Source organism: Python bivittatus, unplaced genomic scaffold (genome assembly GCF_059951505.1).
Source record: "Python bivittatus isolate LINGU-HERP-01145 unplaced genomic scaffold, Pbiv_v1 ctg000780_np1212, whole genome shotgun sequence".
NCBI classification, from domain to species: Eukaryota; Metazoa; Chordata; class Lepidosauria; order Squamata; family Pythonidae; genus Python; species Python bivittatus.
Window position 1 is genome coordinate 3,236,329 of NW_028277108.1, and position 16,185 is coordinate 3,252,513.

A 16,185-nucleotide genomic window follows, 5' to 3' on the forward strand; every position below is an offset into this window, starting at 1 on the left:
AGTGAATATATGCACATACACTAATGAGCAGTTCTCATTACTTGTGAATTTGCAGGCATCTATAATATCCAGAGTAACCTTTTACTTTATCCTGCCACTTCTTCCTCTTAGTCCCAAAACTGTTTTTTTTTTTAAATCTGTATCATAATAATTGTGGAGGCTAATTTCATTTTGGCATGAGAAATGCTATGTCCCAATTTCTAATGCAAATAAGGAGCAGCAAGATGATCCTGGCAAGCTATAAGATAGAACAGCTTCACTAATTGGTAGCTAACAGCCCAGTTGGACAAAATGTATTTTAGGTGAAGTCTGCATAACTTGAATGAATACTTTGTATGTCCATATTAATGGGATCTGCGTGGAAGTAGTCTCAGTTGTAGGCATGATAGGTATGAGAACCAAGGTTTTCCCTTGGTGAAATCCCTTGCTGGGATAAAATGTTTATCTATGAAAATAAATACCAACTTCTCTTGGTCATAAGAAATTGTATATTTTCTTGACAGCAAGAGGGAATGAATAGAGCTGGTTTGCCCTCTTCCAGAAGACTGTGGACAACGCTTTCAGACGAGAATGGTTTTCAGTTGTGAACGGTTGGCTTCCCCATTGGAGAGGACTCTTGGTTTATTTTTCTTCTAGCTCTGAGCTTCGGTACTCAGAGTAGATGCCTTAAGGGAAATGCTGGCTTGACTTTAGGAAAGGTGAAATTAGCACATGATGGTGTGCCAAATACTGGAGTCATTGGTTCTTTTATAAGGGATGGTGGCAACCAGGCAGAGGTAAGGTTTTTATTACAAAAAGTGCTTTATTATACCATTATATACAGAATACGCTGGGTGTTCACATATTAAAGAGGCGGTTTCCTATCTCTGTTGCTTTTAAATCTTCTCCCTCTGTATTTCTAAGCCTTTATTCCTTTTCCAATTTATTTTAGCTCAGTTCCCTTTAGTTAGACTTCAGTTTTAACTCTGAAACTTTCTCTGGACTTAACAGCCTCTCATTCTGCCCAAATATCATATTTTTCACTTTACCTCTCCTATTCTTATTCCTCTGATTATTATCTCTGTTAACTCCTTCTTTTATTGCTTACGATAAAAGCTCTTGGCCTTTATCACTTTTACAGCCACTTGTTTTACTTCTTCCAGCTTCTTCCTTCAGTTGTCTGGTTTGAGTGAACCAATAGGATAGCAGTTGCTTTTCTACTGCTGACACAATGCCGTTCCTATTCCTCAGTCCTCACTCTTTTCCCATTGGCCCCTGTGAATGCAGGAATCTCCCTTGCCCTCTGTCCCCTATTCCTTGTCCTGAATTTTCGTAGATTCCACATAGGTTCCACCTACCTCCTTCTGCCGCTTCTCTTCTTTTCGCTGGTCCTGGCAGCTGTCAGCACTCTTAATGAATTCTACATAGCAAAGACTTGGGGAAAATAACAAGCCTGCCAACTCTTCCAGTCGTCTCTCCCAGGTCATTTTTACCTGGAACTTCCGAGGCATTCAGCCTGCTGGACTGCTGATTAAGCTTCTTTACTTCCATCTCACTTCTGCACACTGTTTCCAACAGCAGTTTCCCTTCCTCCCTTCACCACTTCATCTTCTTTCTCCTTGGAATGTCTTCTGAGCCTTAAGCTACTCACATTCTATGTGCTTTGTGACTTCTAACTTCCTTCAGCCACCCCACCTCCCAATGTTGATTCTTTCACAAAAGAGCAGCCTCTTCTCAGAGCAACAGCTCTCCTTCATTGCTAGGTTTCTACTGTTCCTATTTGATTCTTCTCCACCTTTCCTTCTTCCAGAATGGTGCTTGTCTAAATGCCACAAGTCAGCATTCCTAGAGGGAATGTTAACAGGGGCCTAATGAGCTTGGTGAGAGACAGGCTGTCAGGCCCACGAGGTAGACCAGACCAGGAATTGTGCTGTGTCTCCCCCTCCCCCTCCTCCTCTTCCTCGTTCAGTGAATTAGGGAGGTGTCTGTCTGATCTGCTTCTGAATATTTTCTAGACATTCTGGACTTAAAAAATGCTTCAGCCCTTTTTGACTAGGCAATGGAGCTTGTGCATCTCCATCAAGGTCATCTTCCTTACTCTCTACACAGGTAGCACTCACATATGGGCCGCTTGGCCTTTTATTTCTTTTCTTTCTCTTTAGGTACAGCTTAAAAATATGCATTCTGCTTAGAACTGATCTCTTCTTCATTTCAGCCAGCACTAAAACCACAGTTAGAGATGTTGGGAAAAGTGTCCAGCTGGAAAAATAATGACATTACATCATGCCTTCCTAGTTGACAGTAGGATTTCAGTAGGGAAGCAATGCCAGCTTCAGCTTATTGCAAAAACTCAAGGGTGGTGGTTTGCTTTGCTTTGCTTTCTGAAGAGGGCAAATAACCAAACGCAGACAACATATATTGAAAACATGGCTAGGGGAAGTACGAGCAGTTTTTAAAATTCCTTTTTTTGTGTAGAGTGGAGGTGAGGAGAATTTTGCCAGAAGGAGCATAGGGAGACCATTGATGGAATGATTTTTTTTGCTGGCTGTTATTGGTCAGCTGGAGGGAGAGCATGGATTGGTTCATTTTGTTCCAAGGCAGTGGAGCTAAAGATGATTGGCAGATGGGCTTCAGACTGCTTAGGTGGGATTGAGGAATGGAAATGGCAAAGTTCGGAAGTGCCTGCCACCTTCTCAACAACCTTCCACAAAAAGGGAAGTTTGGAGACAGTGCAAAAGTTGTTAAATACAGCAGAGTCAAGAGGTGGCCTTTTCAAGGGAGGGCACACCATCACCTCTCTCAAGGCTGGCAGCATCACACCCTCCCTCAAAGAGGCTCCCAAAGTCTTCCAGACTTTGCTACTGAATTGCACATTTTAATGTAATAAAATAGGAGATATATTAACCACTGGGGGACCATTAGTATCTTATGAAATTAAATGAATTAAAACAAATGTCATTAATTTTTGTTATGGCCTGATTACTTCTTGTCCGATTCCCAGCCATTTCCTGGAATGAAGCCCCCACCATCCTCTCGAAAGCCAAACAGGATGTTGACCTGGAAAATGGTGCATATTTCTGCTCAAATTATATAGGCAAAGTACTGAATGGTTGTGTACTTCTCCACAGTAAATCTTTCTTGCACACATGCACACACACAACTAGCATGTCAAGGAGAAGGTCTGACTTTAACTTCCTTCTGGACATGCTGGTTGTGCAGCTGCAGAAATTGTTCTTCCTCAAGCCCCCACCTTTGACTTTATTTATATACTACTAAAACTCTCATTGTTTATCTGTTTGTCTGTTTGTACCCTCAAGTTAGCCCAAACGGTGCATTAAACCACAGCAATTTTTGAATCAAGGTACCTAAAATCTGCTAACTTAAAGAATGCATAAAAAATCCGGGCCCCATTACTCCTATGGAACTGAAATTTTCACGATGTTCAGACCAGTTTTATTCACAAAGTTGTGACCATTGCAGCAACCCTGCAGTCACATGATCATGATTTCCGACGCTCCCTGCCAGCTTCCCACAAGCAAAGTCAATGGGGAAGCCAGCAGGAAGTCAGAAGTTACTCCTGCTCTCACTGCCTTTTTTGCCTGCCTGTGATCATTCAGTTTATCTGTTTAGGTAAGGAAATATTGACTTATTGTTGAAGTTCATTTGCAACTACAGTTATTTTTCTACTTATGAGATATACTCTTCTTAGATGATCACGGGACCATCCAGCACTGGGGTAAAAAAAAAATATAGTCAGCCTAAAATGTAATGTTCATTCTGGTCACATCAGACTGCACTACCTTTCTCTCAAAGGATGACCCAATGAGTCATAGCCTAGAACCCAGAAGACTGTGAATTCTAATCCTGCCTTGGAACCAAGCCAGTTGGGTAACTTGAAATCATCATCATCATCATCATCATCATCATCATCATCATCATCTTCTTCTTCATCATCTTGTTGTTGTTGTTGTTGTTGTTGTTGTTGTTTCAAGTTACCCAGCTGGCTTGGTGCCAAGGCAGGATTAGAATTCACAGTCTTCTGGGTCCTAGTCCAGAGCCTTTAACCACCATACTAAATCCTCCTGTCTGAAATCTGAAATAATGCAACAGACAAATCACATGGGATAACTAATAATGTATTTTGTATGGCCTGGAACAACTAGCCTTTCTAGTTATTATTTTTTTTTAATCATTTATTTAACACTATTTCTATGCCACCCCAAAGTTATAACTCAAGGCAACTTCCAGTAAATAAAAACATTAAAACCCTAAGATACACAACTGCAACAAAAGTTGCTCACTTTTAAATATGACTAGGGAGAAGCTTACCAATAGCTTACTAATTTATTCATCATTGCTTGTGGTTCTTCATTATTTATTATTATCCAATTGATAGTCGGATCAACCATTTGGTTACATTTTAGCAAAATCTGTTTGTTTTTTTTAATGCTCTTTTGTACTCTACCAGCCTTAAAAGAATAAACTATAGGTTAGACAGACAGTTAAAAATAATATTTGGATTGGAATCCTTCTTAGCTGATTTGTTGCTAGGATTGTTCAAATGACCTAGGAATGGGTCTTAATCAGACCAGTGCAAATAAATGCCTTGATGTGGACTATCAACTTTGGAAGTCACCAATAAATTTGTTTCCTTTTTATTCTTTGGCCTCTGAGGTCTAAGTTAAGCTCAGACCTTCTCCTTGACATGCTAGTTTGTGTGAATGTGTATGTGCAAAAAAGCTTTATTGTAGAGAAGTACACAGCCATTTAGTGCTTTGCCTATACAATCTGTCATGAGAAATTTAGAAACTCTTGGAATAAAATGCAGGTTGCTCCATCTTCATTGTGGGAATATTTTTTGTAGCAGTCTTTCCATTGCATCCCCTGATTTCTGCATTTTCTGGAAGAGCAGACAATTTAGTCAATTTTTTTTCTGTTCGGAGGGTTAAGCTCAGTCATTTTTATTACTGTCTTAAAAGGTAGGTGAAAAAACTTACAATTCTTTATTGCCGCAACAGAAGGATTTTTATTATATGTGAATGCTCACTTTTCATTCATCTTTCAGTGTATCTATTGGTGATGCCACCTGGCATACTCATAAGATTCAGCAGTAAGTCATTCATCTTGGCATATCATTTTATGGAACTGACACATTTCTAAAAATGGGTTGGGAGAGTTGAAGGACCTGGGTGAATCTATATGTCTGTGAGGGGAGATAAATACTAAGCCTTCTCCACAAAAAATGGATTTTCTTTGGGAATAATCTTTGTAAAACCTGAATAGGATAAAGGCAGAAAAATTTATTAGGCCATTTTGGAATATTGAATCACATACGTTATTATTCTTATAGGACTTTGAATAGAAGTTGGAAGAAATCAACCTTTAAATTGGCAAACTGGGCATCATAGCCATACAAAGTATAACTTTCTTTGGGCAAAAAGTGGCAGGAGAGAATATATTTATTTATTTATATTTAAAATACTTATATTTATGCCCATATTATGAACCACAACCCTGGGTGGCTCCCAAAACAATAAAAACATTAAAAACAACAACTGACAGCCACAATAAAAACTTCTGGTGCCCTGAAGCAACGCTCTCTCACAATTTGATATTTTGATATTTTATACTTTTAGGATGCTAGTAGTTCATTATTCTTTCTATTGCATCGTGGATCCCACTTTACACACCACTGAAAAAGACACATTATTAGAGAAAATCCTAACTGAAGGAGTTTCTACTCTAAAAACCAACACACAGGAAGGAGAAAGAATTAAAAGCATGGATAAACTAGGATATTGTACCTCTATTGCAGTGTTTTCAACCTTGGTTGCTTTAAGCTGTTGGACTTCAACTCCCAGAATTCCCCCACCAGCATGGCTGACGGGGGAATTCTGGGAGTTGAAGTCCACACAGCTTAAAGCGGCCAAGGCTGAGAAACACTGATCTATAGTATAGTTGGGTCTTTTGGACAAGCAGAGCATAGTTAAAAGCAAGCTGAAGCAGGAGCATATGAGGGGGTGTCAGAAAAGTCGAGGTGGCAGCTATGACTGCCCAGTTGAAGCTCCCTTTATATCTGTCATATGTGTGACATATGTGAGACACATATGTACAAACAAGGGATGCAGCTTCTATGGCACAGCTGCTATTGCCATCTTGACTTTTTTGATACCCCCATCTTCAGACGCCCCTTTGTGGGAACAAGAAGATGGTGTCAAAGGCTTCATGGAAAAATAGAGTTATAAGGAGGAAAATAAGCAAGGTGACATCATGCAGTTATCCTAGGAGCCAATTTGAGGCATCAAGAAAAAGAGAATATCAGAATTGTTATTTGCATTTTTGTTGTTAGTTGTAGGGGCTGATTTCAGTGAAAGCGTTGCAGGATCAGGGGAGCACTGCATGAAACAAGGGAGATCTAATATTCTACTGTATTGTTGAGGCCCCTCTTGGCATGGTAGCCATCAAATTAGGGATCTGTGGGCAAATGCTGGAAGTAGTGTCTGGATTGTTGAACTAGGAATAAGGAACATAGAGTTCAAATTCCCACTTAGCTTTCATAAACAAGGAATGGCGAACCATATGCAAAGCATTAAGCCATATGGACAGTTCCCATATCATACTAAGCCAACCTTCCCCAACCTAGGCACCCTTTAATTGTATGAATGGCAACTCCCAGAAGTCTTAGCCAGCATGGTCACTGCTGAGAACTGAAAGTCCAGCTATCTGCAGGGCACCCACTTTGGGGAAGGGTCCACTAAGCCCCTAACAATTCCCATTATTGCTTAGCAACATATATGAGCCAATGTATTTTCTGTCAGTTAATGTCTTGTCAAGCTGCTTGAGTTTACTTTTTAAAGGCATTTGATGAAATGGACGGAAGTCCATGAAAGTGTATGCTGTACTAAATTTCATGTTCTGCTATCCTTCTGTTATTATTTCTATTCAAAAAGGCCATTATTTTAGAAAATGCTCTGCCCTCTTCTGGTTTTCTTTTCTTTACTTCAGCTAAATGTTGCTGCTCCTATTGGTAATCCTGAGGTTTTTTTTGTTGTTTAAAACATGGTGAAAATTCAGGTCTTTGTATCCTTGTACATATTTGGGTTATTTCTTGGCTTCGACATGGGCTTCTGTTGCTCCAGAGTCTTCTTTTTCACATTTTGTCTCCTTCTCTTTCTTTATTCTCTCTTCTATTGACAAATCTTCTTAAAGGATGTTCAGTTTGGCTTAGTAAAACCAACATAACCTAGAACCGTGGACGTAAAGCAATGTACAGGTAGGAAGACATTTAAATCAGGAAAGGCAAGTATTTACTTTTCCCCTGACCAGCTTGGGGCACATTTTTACCTTGGCATAAATAAATGCAATTTCTCAAACCTGTTTCCTTTTATAGTTGTACTATTTGAAGAGTAGAGCTCCTATCCTCATCTCTTTTCCCTTGCTTTTTTTAGCTAAGCAAGAACCCTGTACACAAGGCGTTCATAACATTTCACAGATCTCGCTGTTGCTATGGAAATTGGTCCTTTTAAAAATCGATGGGCAAATTCAGGCCCTGCCAACTGTCTCTCGAAGCAAAAGGTGTGCGTGAGTCAAATTATTTGTTCTGCATTATTCCATCATGACCTTGTCGCCATCGCGGGGAGGAAAGGATTATTATTAACATCTGCCTATCATCAAAAGAGAATTTGCAAGTAAAACAAAAAAGCCAAGCCAAGAGAACACTGCCAAGCATATTTTCTCTGTCACATACATCATGGCTTCAGGCTTGTTTGCCGGGGTGTTTTTTTTTTTAAATAAATATTTAAATTCCTTTTTTTTTTTTTTTTTGCCCTTACGTTCAGTTTTGTTCACTCTCTTTCTCTCCCTCTCTGATTTTCACCATTTGATGATAAAGGGAAGAAGAAATTGAACCTACAGCTCAAATGGAATCATCATATGCAAAACTCAAGAGCTCATCTTTTTGGCAGATGTAGCAAATAAATAGCTACATAAGGAACCATCTCCACAAATAATTTGCATATTTGCTCTGGCAGAGTTTGCTCAGACATTCTTTTCAACCAAGTATAAGAAATCTTTTCCAGGGTCCATCATACAAATCACCCACAAATGTAAAAAAAGAATTAAACTGCGTCCGTACGAGTGGGATTACTGTATGTCCCAGACTGACTGGAATTGTGCTTCAGTCTGGACATCTTGGCCAGTTTATAAAAAATGACTTGGACAATAAAGCTGTAAAGATCCACAAAGGAAAAGTGCAGATTTAACCATCAGTCATAACTTGCTCCCTGCCTGGCTCACAATGGCAAAGGGGGAGCAAGTTGGCTGGGGAAATATGGGTTTAGCATTCTTTCAAAGTGGGAAAGGGGAGCGACTTTTGAAAGAGTGCTAAAGCCAGCACTCTCCAGCTTTGCCTTTCTTCCTGGATTAAATGCTTAAAAGTACGGTAAATCTCTATCTATCTATCTATCTATCTATCTATCTATCTATCTATCTATCTATCTATCTATCTATCATCTTCCTAGCATTTTCCCAGAGGTGCAGGGTCTGCTTTTTTCAACCAAATGTTGATCCGTTGGTTGCAACAGGAATTGACCAACCGGCTTGTTGCCCAAGCCTGACATTGTGGGCTGAGAGAGAAGACTGGCCCAAAGTTACCCAGCTGACTTTCATGCCTAAGGCAGGACTAGAACTCACAGTCTCCTGGTTTCTAGCCTGGTGCCTTAACTACTGGACCAAACTCTCTTGGTAAACCTACATATGAAGTAAACAAACCATGAACTGAAGCATTTAGTTGGAATTGGAGAAATAATATGATTGTCAACAGTTAACAGTACTCATATTGCCTTTTCAGGACAGCAAAAAAATATTTGGATTATGGAGGTGGAATGGAGGATTATAAGGGATGAGAATTAGCTCAGATCAGCTTTTGATAAGAATTGACCACATTTTCAGTTGGCTTTTTTCCCAGAAATTGAAGAGCTTTTGTTTTTAAAATCTGAATGTAAGAGAAAGTGAAACTGGTGCATTCTTCCCTTCTGCAAATATAGTTTTAATCTTTGGATCTTAAAGGCTCAATTTGGGTCTCTGTGATCTATTCAGCCATGTTGTTGGTACAGGGAAAGACCTGTCTTTTTTTTTTCTTTACTGCCTCTTCATCCATAGCAGACAGATTCAACATGGTTTCTAATAAATGTTCCCATTGAATATGGCCCATGGAGATAGCTGAAACTTCATTAGATTTATTGATACTAAAAATATGAAGCTATCCAATCCAACCATTCCTTCAAAAATTGAATGAAAATAACTTTACATTTGAAGAGTATATTGTCACAACAATGTTTATGTCATACAAGTAATCTTTTTCATCATTGTCATAACTGTGAATGGTCGCTAAGTAAGGCAGTCGCTAAACAAGGACTACAAATTATGTCATATATGGAGGCGAATATGTGTAGCTCAGGGTTGAACTGTGGAGTCCTTGGGGTTCTCTGAGCTTGGTTATTTTCTTGCAAACATTTCATTACCCGGCTACCCACACCAATCAAGTACTCCACTACCAAAGCAACAACCCGACCTCCCACAAGAGATGCTGTGTAAGAACATTATTCAACCCGACCTCCCACAAGAGATGCTGTGTAAGAACATTATTCAAGCGAGCACAAATGCATTGCAGCAACCCAGAACAGCAGAAAAAGGAAAAAGACCACCTATACAACGTCTTCCAACAAAATGGATACCCACATAATTTTATCAAAAAATGCCTGACCACTCAACCTACTACAACACAACCCACACAAGCCATGAAAAGGATCACACTGCCATACATCAGAAACGTCTCAGAAACCACCAACAGATTATTACAACCATATGGCATCTCTGTAGCACACAAACCAACAAAATCACTCCAAAACATCCTAAGTAAACCAAAAGACCCAGTTGCCCAAGAAGAAAAAACAGGAGTGATCTACAACATACAGTGTAAGGACTGTAACAAACACTACGTAGGACAAACAGGCAGAAGACTAGCAAAACGCATCCATGAGCACCAACTAGCAGTCAGAAGACATGATGAAAATTCCTTAATTGCACAACACATGGACAGACTCAACCACAGTTTTAACTGGGAAACTGTCAGTATTTTAGACCAAGCCAAATCCAAACATGCAAGAGAATTCTTGGAAGCTTGGTATACAGACAAGGCAGCAATTAACAGACACATAGAGATAAACAGCATCTACATACTATTCAAAAGAGGCAAAAGACCAGAAGATGGCCTCACCAGCATTCAATCACCAGCAATCATCTCCAGCAATCATCACCCAGATAAGCAAAGGTCACCACCAGGCACACAATCAAGCAGTCAACATACACCAATTAATGAACTACCAGAAGAGCAAAACAGAACCCCCACCCCCACCAGGACTGGCAAGGCAGGCCACAGCAGATAAATAGAGAACAAATCTCATCCCATTTTAGCACTGAAGATGTTACCTAGCCAGGTAATGAAACGTTTGCAAGAAAAGAACCAAGCTCAGAGAACCCCAAGGACTCCATATGTCATATATATCATTTGTCATATGCATAACTATGTAGATTTCTATCCTGAAAGTGACTTTACCCAAATGTCATCAATCACAGCTGAAGTTGGTTGCCTGACAAATACATTAGATTGAGCTCCTTACGCTGTAGACACTAATTTTGAGGTTGGTACTTTGGGATTTATTAATCCCATATTAAAAAAAAAAATAGTAGCTGAGTCTAGGAAACAGTGGTTTGACTAAAGCTAACTATTCATTTCTCTTAGGGCAAAGATCTGACCCAGAGCCTTTCCCAGAGATTCAGCCTCTTATGATACCAGTTCTCCTATTAGTAGCTTTATAAATTGGGTTCATCTCTCTCACTAAGCTATAGTGTGATTTGTTTCATTCTAGCTTAAAGTGACATTTAATCCAGCCACTGGAGGAAACATTAATCTGTGACCTTTGTCAAGGTATGATCTACTGTCTCCTATATAAGTTGGGGGCCTCATCATATGGGTCATTCCCCTATGCTGTCATGGCATCAGAGCTGTTGGTGGTTCTTCTCACCTGGGCTGATTCACTGCCAACTCCTCTGTGACACAAGAGGAAGTCATGCAGAGATAGTCTTGCAGCTGAAGATGCAAGATGGGCAGTTTCCCATTGGTGAGAGTTTTTGCCCCATTCCTCTTCTCATCTCTTCAGTTCTCCATGGCATCTTCAGGCACCATCACATTTCTGGACCATTTCACTTGCATTTGATAATGAACAACTAGTTTGTTATTTAGTTTTTCCTTTGCTATGAAAAGAAACACAGGGAGGTGATGATGAAATTAAGTAGAGTGTGGGGGCTGGCTAGGCACTGATTTTTGCACTTCCCATTATCAGTTAGAGGAAGTCCTGTCATATCATGAAGAGCACTGCACATTGCAAGGAAAGCAATGGGAAAGCTCTCATCAGGCAATGTGAAAATGTTGCTGATGGTTTGGGGATTGGGTGAAACCTATGTCTATGTAAGAAGTGCCCAGGGTTTTCGGATAGAAGACTATTGAGATCTACAACTGTGCACCCATTGGTTTGCACTGAACTGCTCCCAGAAAATCGCACCATGTGGTTCTTTCTTTTGACAGGATACTCTGAGGAAAAGCAATCACAGTTTTATGGCATCACAAGACCACGAAATGTACCACTGTAAGATTTCAAAGATTATAGCCTAAAGATTTTATAAAACTGATTATAATCCACATAGACCTATGTCAGAGATTTCAGCCTGGTGTCTCCATAAGTTTTGGAGTATAAATTCCACAATCTTTTGCCAAAGGCTATTCTTTAATCATGATGGGAGTTGAAGTCCAAACACCTGGAAGGCACCTAAATGTTGGTTTGTGTCGTATTGCATAATACATTAATTAACCTTTGAAGTTCCAAAAGACTCCGATGGGTTAATCTTCTGGAAATTCTGAGAGACAAGTTAACAATATGGTTTCCATTCTGGGATTCATTGAAATAGGAACAATAATTGTGGACTTCTAGAAGAAGAAATGGTGGATGGAAGATGGCTCTGAAAAGCGGGGCTGACAACCATGGCAGAATGAAGAGCCTGTGAGTGGACTGGCTCTTCGTGATTCCTCACTGGACAAGGAGAGGACTTGGGATCACCCATAAGTGCTCCATACAACTGCCCCTCACAAGGGGACCTGCAAGATAGCAGTCTCCAGTGGGTTTAGAGCTCTGGGAAATGAGGAAACAGTGTCCTTTCAAAGTCAGCACCTTTGAAAGGACTCTAAGGTCCTAGAAGGAAGGACATACTTCCTTTTCTAATCATTTTCAGAAATTGCTTGTTAACTGCTTTTCAGCTATTAGGAACCTTTGGGTTGACAAGTTTTAAAGCACTGAGTGAGTTTCCGTCAATCCTTAGCAAAAGAAGTCTTAACTGCAAGCTTAAGAACTTAAAATTAGAGGGTGGGGGGAGAATATACAGTAAAAGGGTGATTCAAACTTTGATTTTAGAAAGTTACAAATGGACTAAGGGTCCAGATAAATTTGAAATAAGATTTTTGGAATTAATTATAAATAATCCTTCCTGTGGGAAAATGCTTTTGTTTTGATTTTTTAAAAAAATAATAAGATTTTAAAAGGTGGACACTAGAGAGAACTAAAGATTACAATTAAAGGAGAAGAACACTTAAACTTGATTTACAATTACAGAATGAAGCAAGATATTCTAATACTGAATATACTGAAGGATAATTTTAATAGTGTCAACAGAGACATGTACCTCAATGGAGAGACTGTGTCTAAAACATGTTATGGAAGAGGAACAAGTTTTACTGGACAAGACTGAGACTGATTTGAAAGTGACAGGCTACAAGAATGACATGGAAAAAGATGTTACATGGGACATACAAAAGAAACTGGCTGATGTGTTAATAATTAAAAGGGATATAAAAACAATAAATCAAGAAAGTGACCTGGATCCTTTTCCTATATTGGATTTATAAAAAAGGCTTGTTAAAGTTTTGAAGAATTTTGTGAAAAGGGACAAAGAAGAAATGAAAAGAAATCAAGTTCTAGGACATTATTTGAAGAGCCTAAAGATTATTAGAAGTAAAAGGAAGGAATATAAAGTTGGTTTATTTGATCAAGGTTAAAATAGGTAGGTTGTTACCTCTGGTAACCATTAATGGACTTTTGCTGACACCAGGACTGAAATGATGAGCCTTTATGGATTTGTTTACAGAGAAGAGATGGGATATGGGAAGAAGAGGTCATTTGTTGTATTTTAAGAGAAGGTCATAAGTTATTAAAATCATTTATACTTGTGATGGAAGTCACTTCTTTATATATTTATTTTCTTTTTCTTTACTATATTCTTATTTTTCTTTCTTTTCTATTTCTACTTCTCTTTTTTCTTTTCTGCATCTTCTACTCTTTAGTCTTCTTTTTCCAGTTTGTGTTAGTTTTTACTGTTGTAATTATAAACTTTAATAAAATTACTATAAAAGAAATAGGAACAAATAATTTTGCTGAGTGTACATTACATTCCTTGTGGTGAGAAAATTAGGCTGAGCACCCAGATTATTTTTTCAGCTCAGAATTTAAACTCCTAGTCATACTTCTGTTCATAAATCACACATTTAAATGGTTTCCTATGCTGAGCAATAATAGTGAGAAAAATGTGTAATTTATTTTCAGGAGTGTCATAATTATAAGACAACTAAAGCAGTGACATTTTTCATATTTCTCTCAGTGACTTGTAAGGAAAACTGGCACTCCCCGCCTGATACCTTTACGATCTGTTGGGACTACAGCCTTTGGAATTCCTGTTAGCTCGGATGGCAGGAATTTTGGGAATTTTGGGAATTTTGGGTAATCTCAATACTTCTAAAGGTGCTAGATTAGAGACTCAGTTCTAAGGCTAAAGCTTCAGATACCGTGGTTGTAAAGCTGTTTTCTCAATGGTACCCTCTCAGACTGCCAGTGGAAGCTCACACGGCTGAGACGAGGTATTTTTTAAAAAGAGAATTTTGTTTTGTCTTTTTACAAATCACTGAATTATATCACTGTCTGAGTCAAGATGAGATAAATGGTTAGAAGAGTCCTGCAAAAAGGGATACTGCCCCAATGAATATTCTGAAAAAATAGTTGTACACATACATTGTAGAGGATATTCTTGGGGTATTTTGGAATGCTAAATGAGCATCTATTTGTCTTCATGGTAGTAATTGTTCATGGTTTAACATTTCACTGAACATAATTCGTTATGGGATTTGCTCAGATTGTGGTATATGTTCCTTCTTCAAAACAATTTAACTTATGTGTATGCATGCATAACAAAATCACTTATCCTCATTTGCCCTAATATGCCCATAGCAAAATGAATACATTTGAATAATGGAACATGGAAAAATGCCTGTTTTTAAGCCTTTATTGACTGCATGTATTTCACCTTCTTTTAAAGAGATCACAGAAGAGCTGTGCGTACCATTCCTTTTATCTTTATCACTATCCTTTAGGTTAACTTGGCTGGGATAAATGAAGTTTTACGGCTGAAGAGAGATTAGAAGCAATTGTTACCTATCTCTCCTGGGCTTTAGCTAAATATGAGGGCTAAATGGATGTAGGTAAAGCCACTTCTAACATCCCTGAATGCCTGGCACTTCTGAGGGCAGGCATATTCATCCTTATTAAGGTTTCCAACTGTGGGCGAGTTTCTAAGTGTGCTTAATTGAATGTGCTCGCATCACAAGCTGTCATCATCAAATGCACTGGGGAACAAGGAGGGCAAAACTTGTTTGCATCCTCCCCAATTCAATTTAACTCAACTTCTGTGCATAGGATATACTCCTTCAGGGGCTTTATTTCAAACATAAAAATCTGGACTAAGGTAGATGTAAGAATAGTAGATATAAACAAACATTTGAGGGAGTTTAATGTTGATTTGGCTTGTCTGAAGGAACTTTAGCTTTTACCTTAAAAAAATTCTATAGTGTTATTAATTTAAAAAAATAACAATTGAGCATTTCTTGAGAGCTCTGATTCTCTTTATAAAATGCAATAGAACAAATAAAGGAAGAATCTATTTTTAGAACAGAAGTCACATGTGGGTGCAACATCTTTTTAAAAATTCTACCACTTGAATATCTGCCATCTGTCCCCAAGGTTTTATCACTTTAGCTGAGCTCCAGTTCCAGAAAAGCTGTTGGGAAGTATCAGTACGGGAACAGAGAGCTCATCCTTCCTAAAAGACTCAGGGACATAACTCCTTAGCTGATGTAGATAACATGGGGGAAAGACCTACATTTGAATAAATACCTCCACCTCAGTCACTTCTAAATTGGCCTTTTGTCAGCTGTGCTGCACTGGATCGTAGGGTCTACTTTACGTTTACTTAAGATCCACCAGTCTGCCAAACGGCTTCTGACATACGAATAAACTGAGCTGCTAAAAAACTGCTTGATCAAATAATATATCTGGCCCTCGTGCAGCTTCTCATCATCCTTTTAAAGAACACTCTCTGTCCCAAGTCCTTCCCATCTAGACTGAATCCTGGAATTTCATTTGGAAAGGATTGCATCACTGTGAAATGAGATCTTTCTTTGGTCCAGGGATTAAGCGTAAGGAACTCTGAAGGAAGCTTGTTTTTCATGCTCGTGATCGAGTTACGCTAACAAAACCACTGTCAGAGAAGCAATGTAATTATACGGGTGGCCATATATATCTTTTAAATAAACAAACAAACAAACAAATAAATAAATGTAATTATTGTCGAGAGAAGGACCACTGCTCAGGCTATAAACGTTTGGAAAAGGAGGGCACAACTTAACAGGAAAGCAAAGGCAGAGAGAAGTAGCAGCAATGAGAATTACTAGTTTCATGGTCCCATGCCATTTAAAATGTTGGCAAACAGCTCATGGCATATTTTAGAAAATTATCCATCCCTGCAGCTCTCTGGCCATAATTGTTAAGTGAACTGGGAAAGTCCCTTCACATGACAGAAGTATCTTGGTATTAAATTAAAAAATTACTCCAGGACGTCAACATAAAAACAAAGATTGCTTGTGAACTGAGCCATTCCGCGATTGTGCCTGGCTTCGTGGTACAACTCACAGTCTCCTTTTCATCTAGCCTTAACCACTACACTAAGCTGGCTCTTCTTAAAGAACATCTCGCCACCCTTCCCTGAAAGCAG

The 16,185-nt window shown here is 38.9% G+C and overlaps 1 long non-coding RNA gene across 1 annotated transcript in view; it reads right to left on the reverse strand.

Annotated features, from left to right (window-relative positions):
* The window catches only part of LOC148214007 (uncharacterized), a 43,386-nt gene that overhangs the window by 6,624 nt on the left and 20,577 nt on the right, over window positions 1–16,185 (reverse strand). The gene's annotated exons all lie outside the window — the stretch shown is intronic.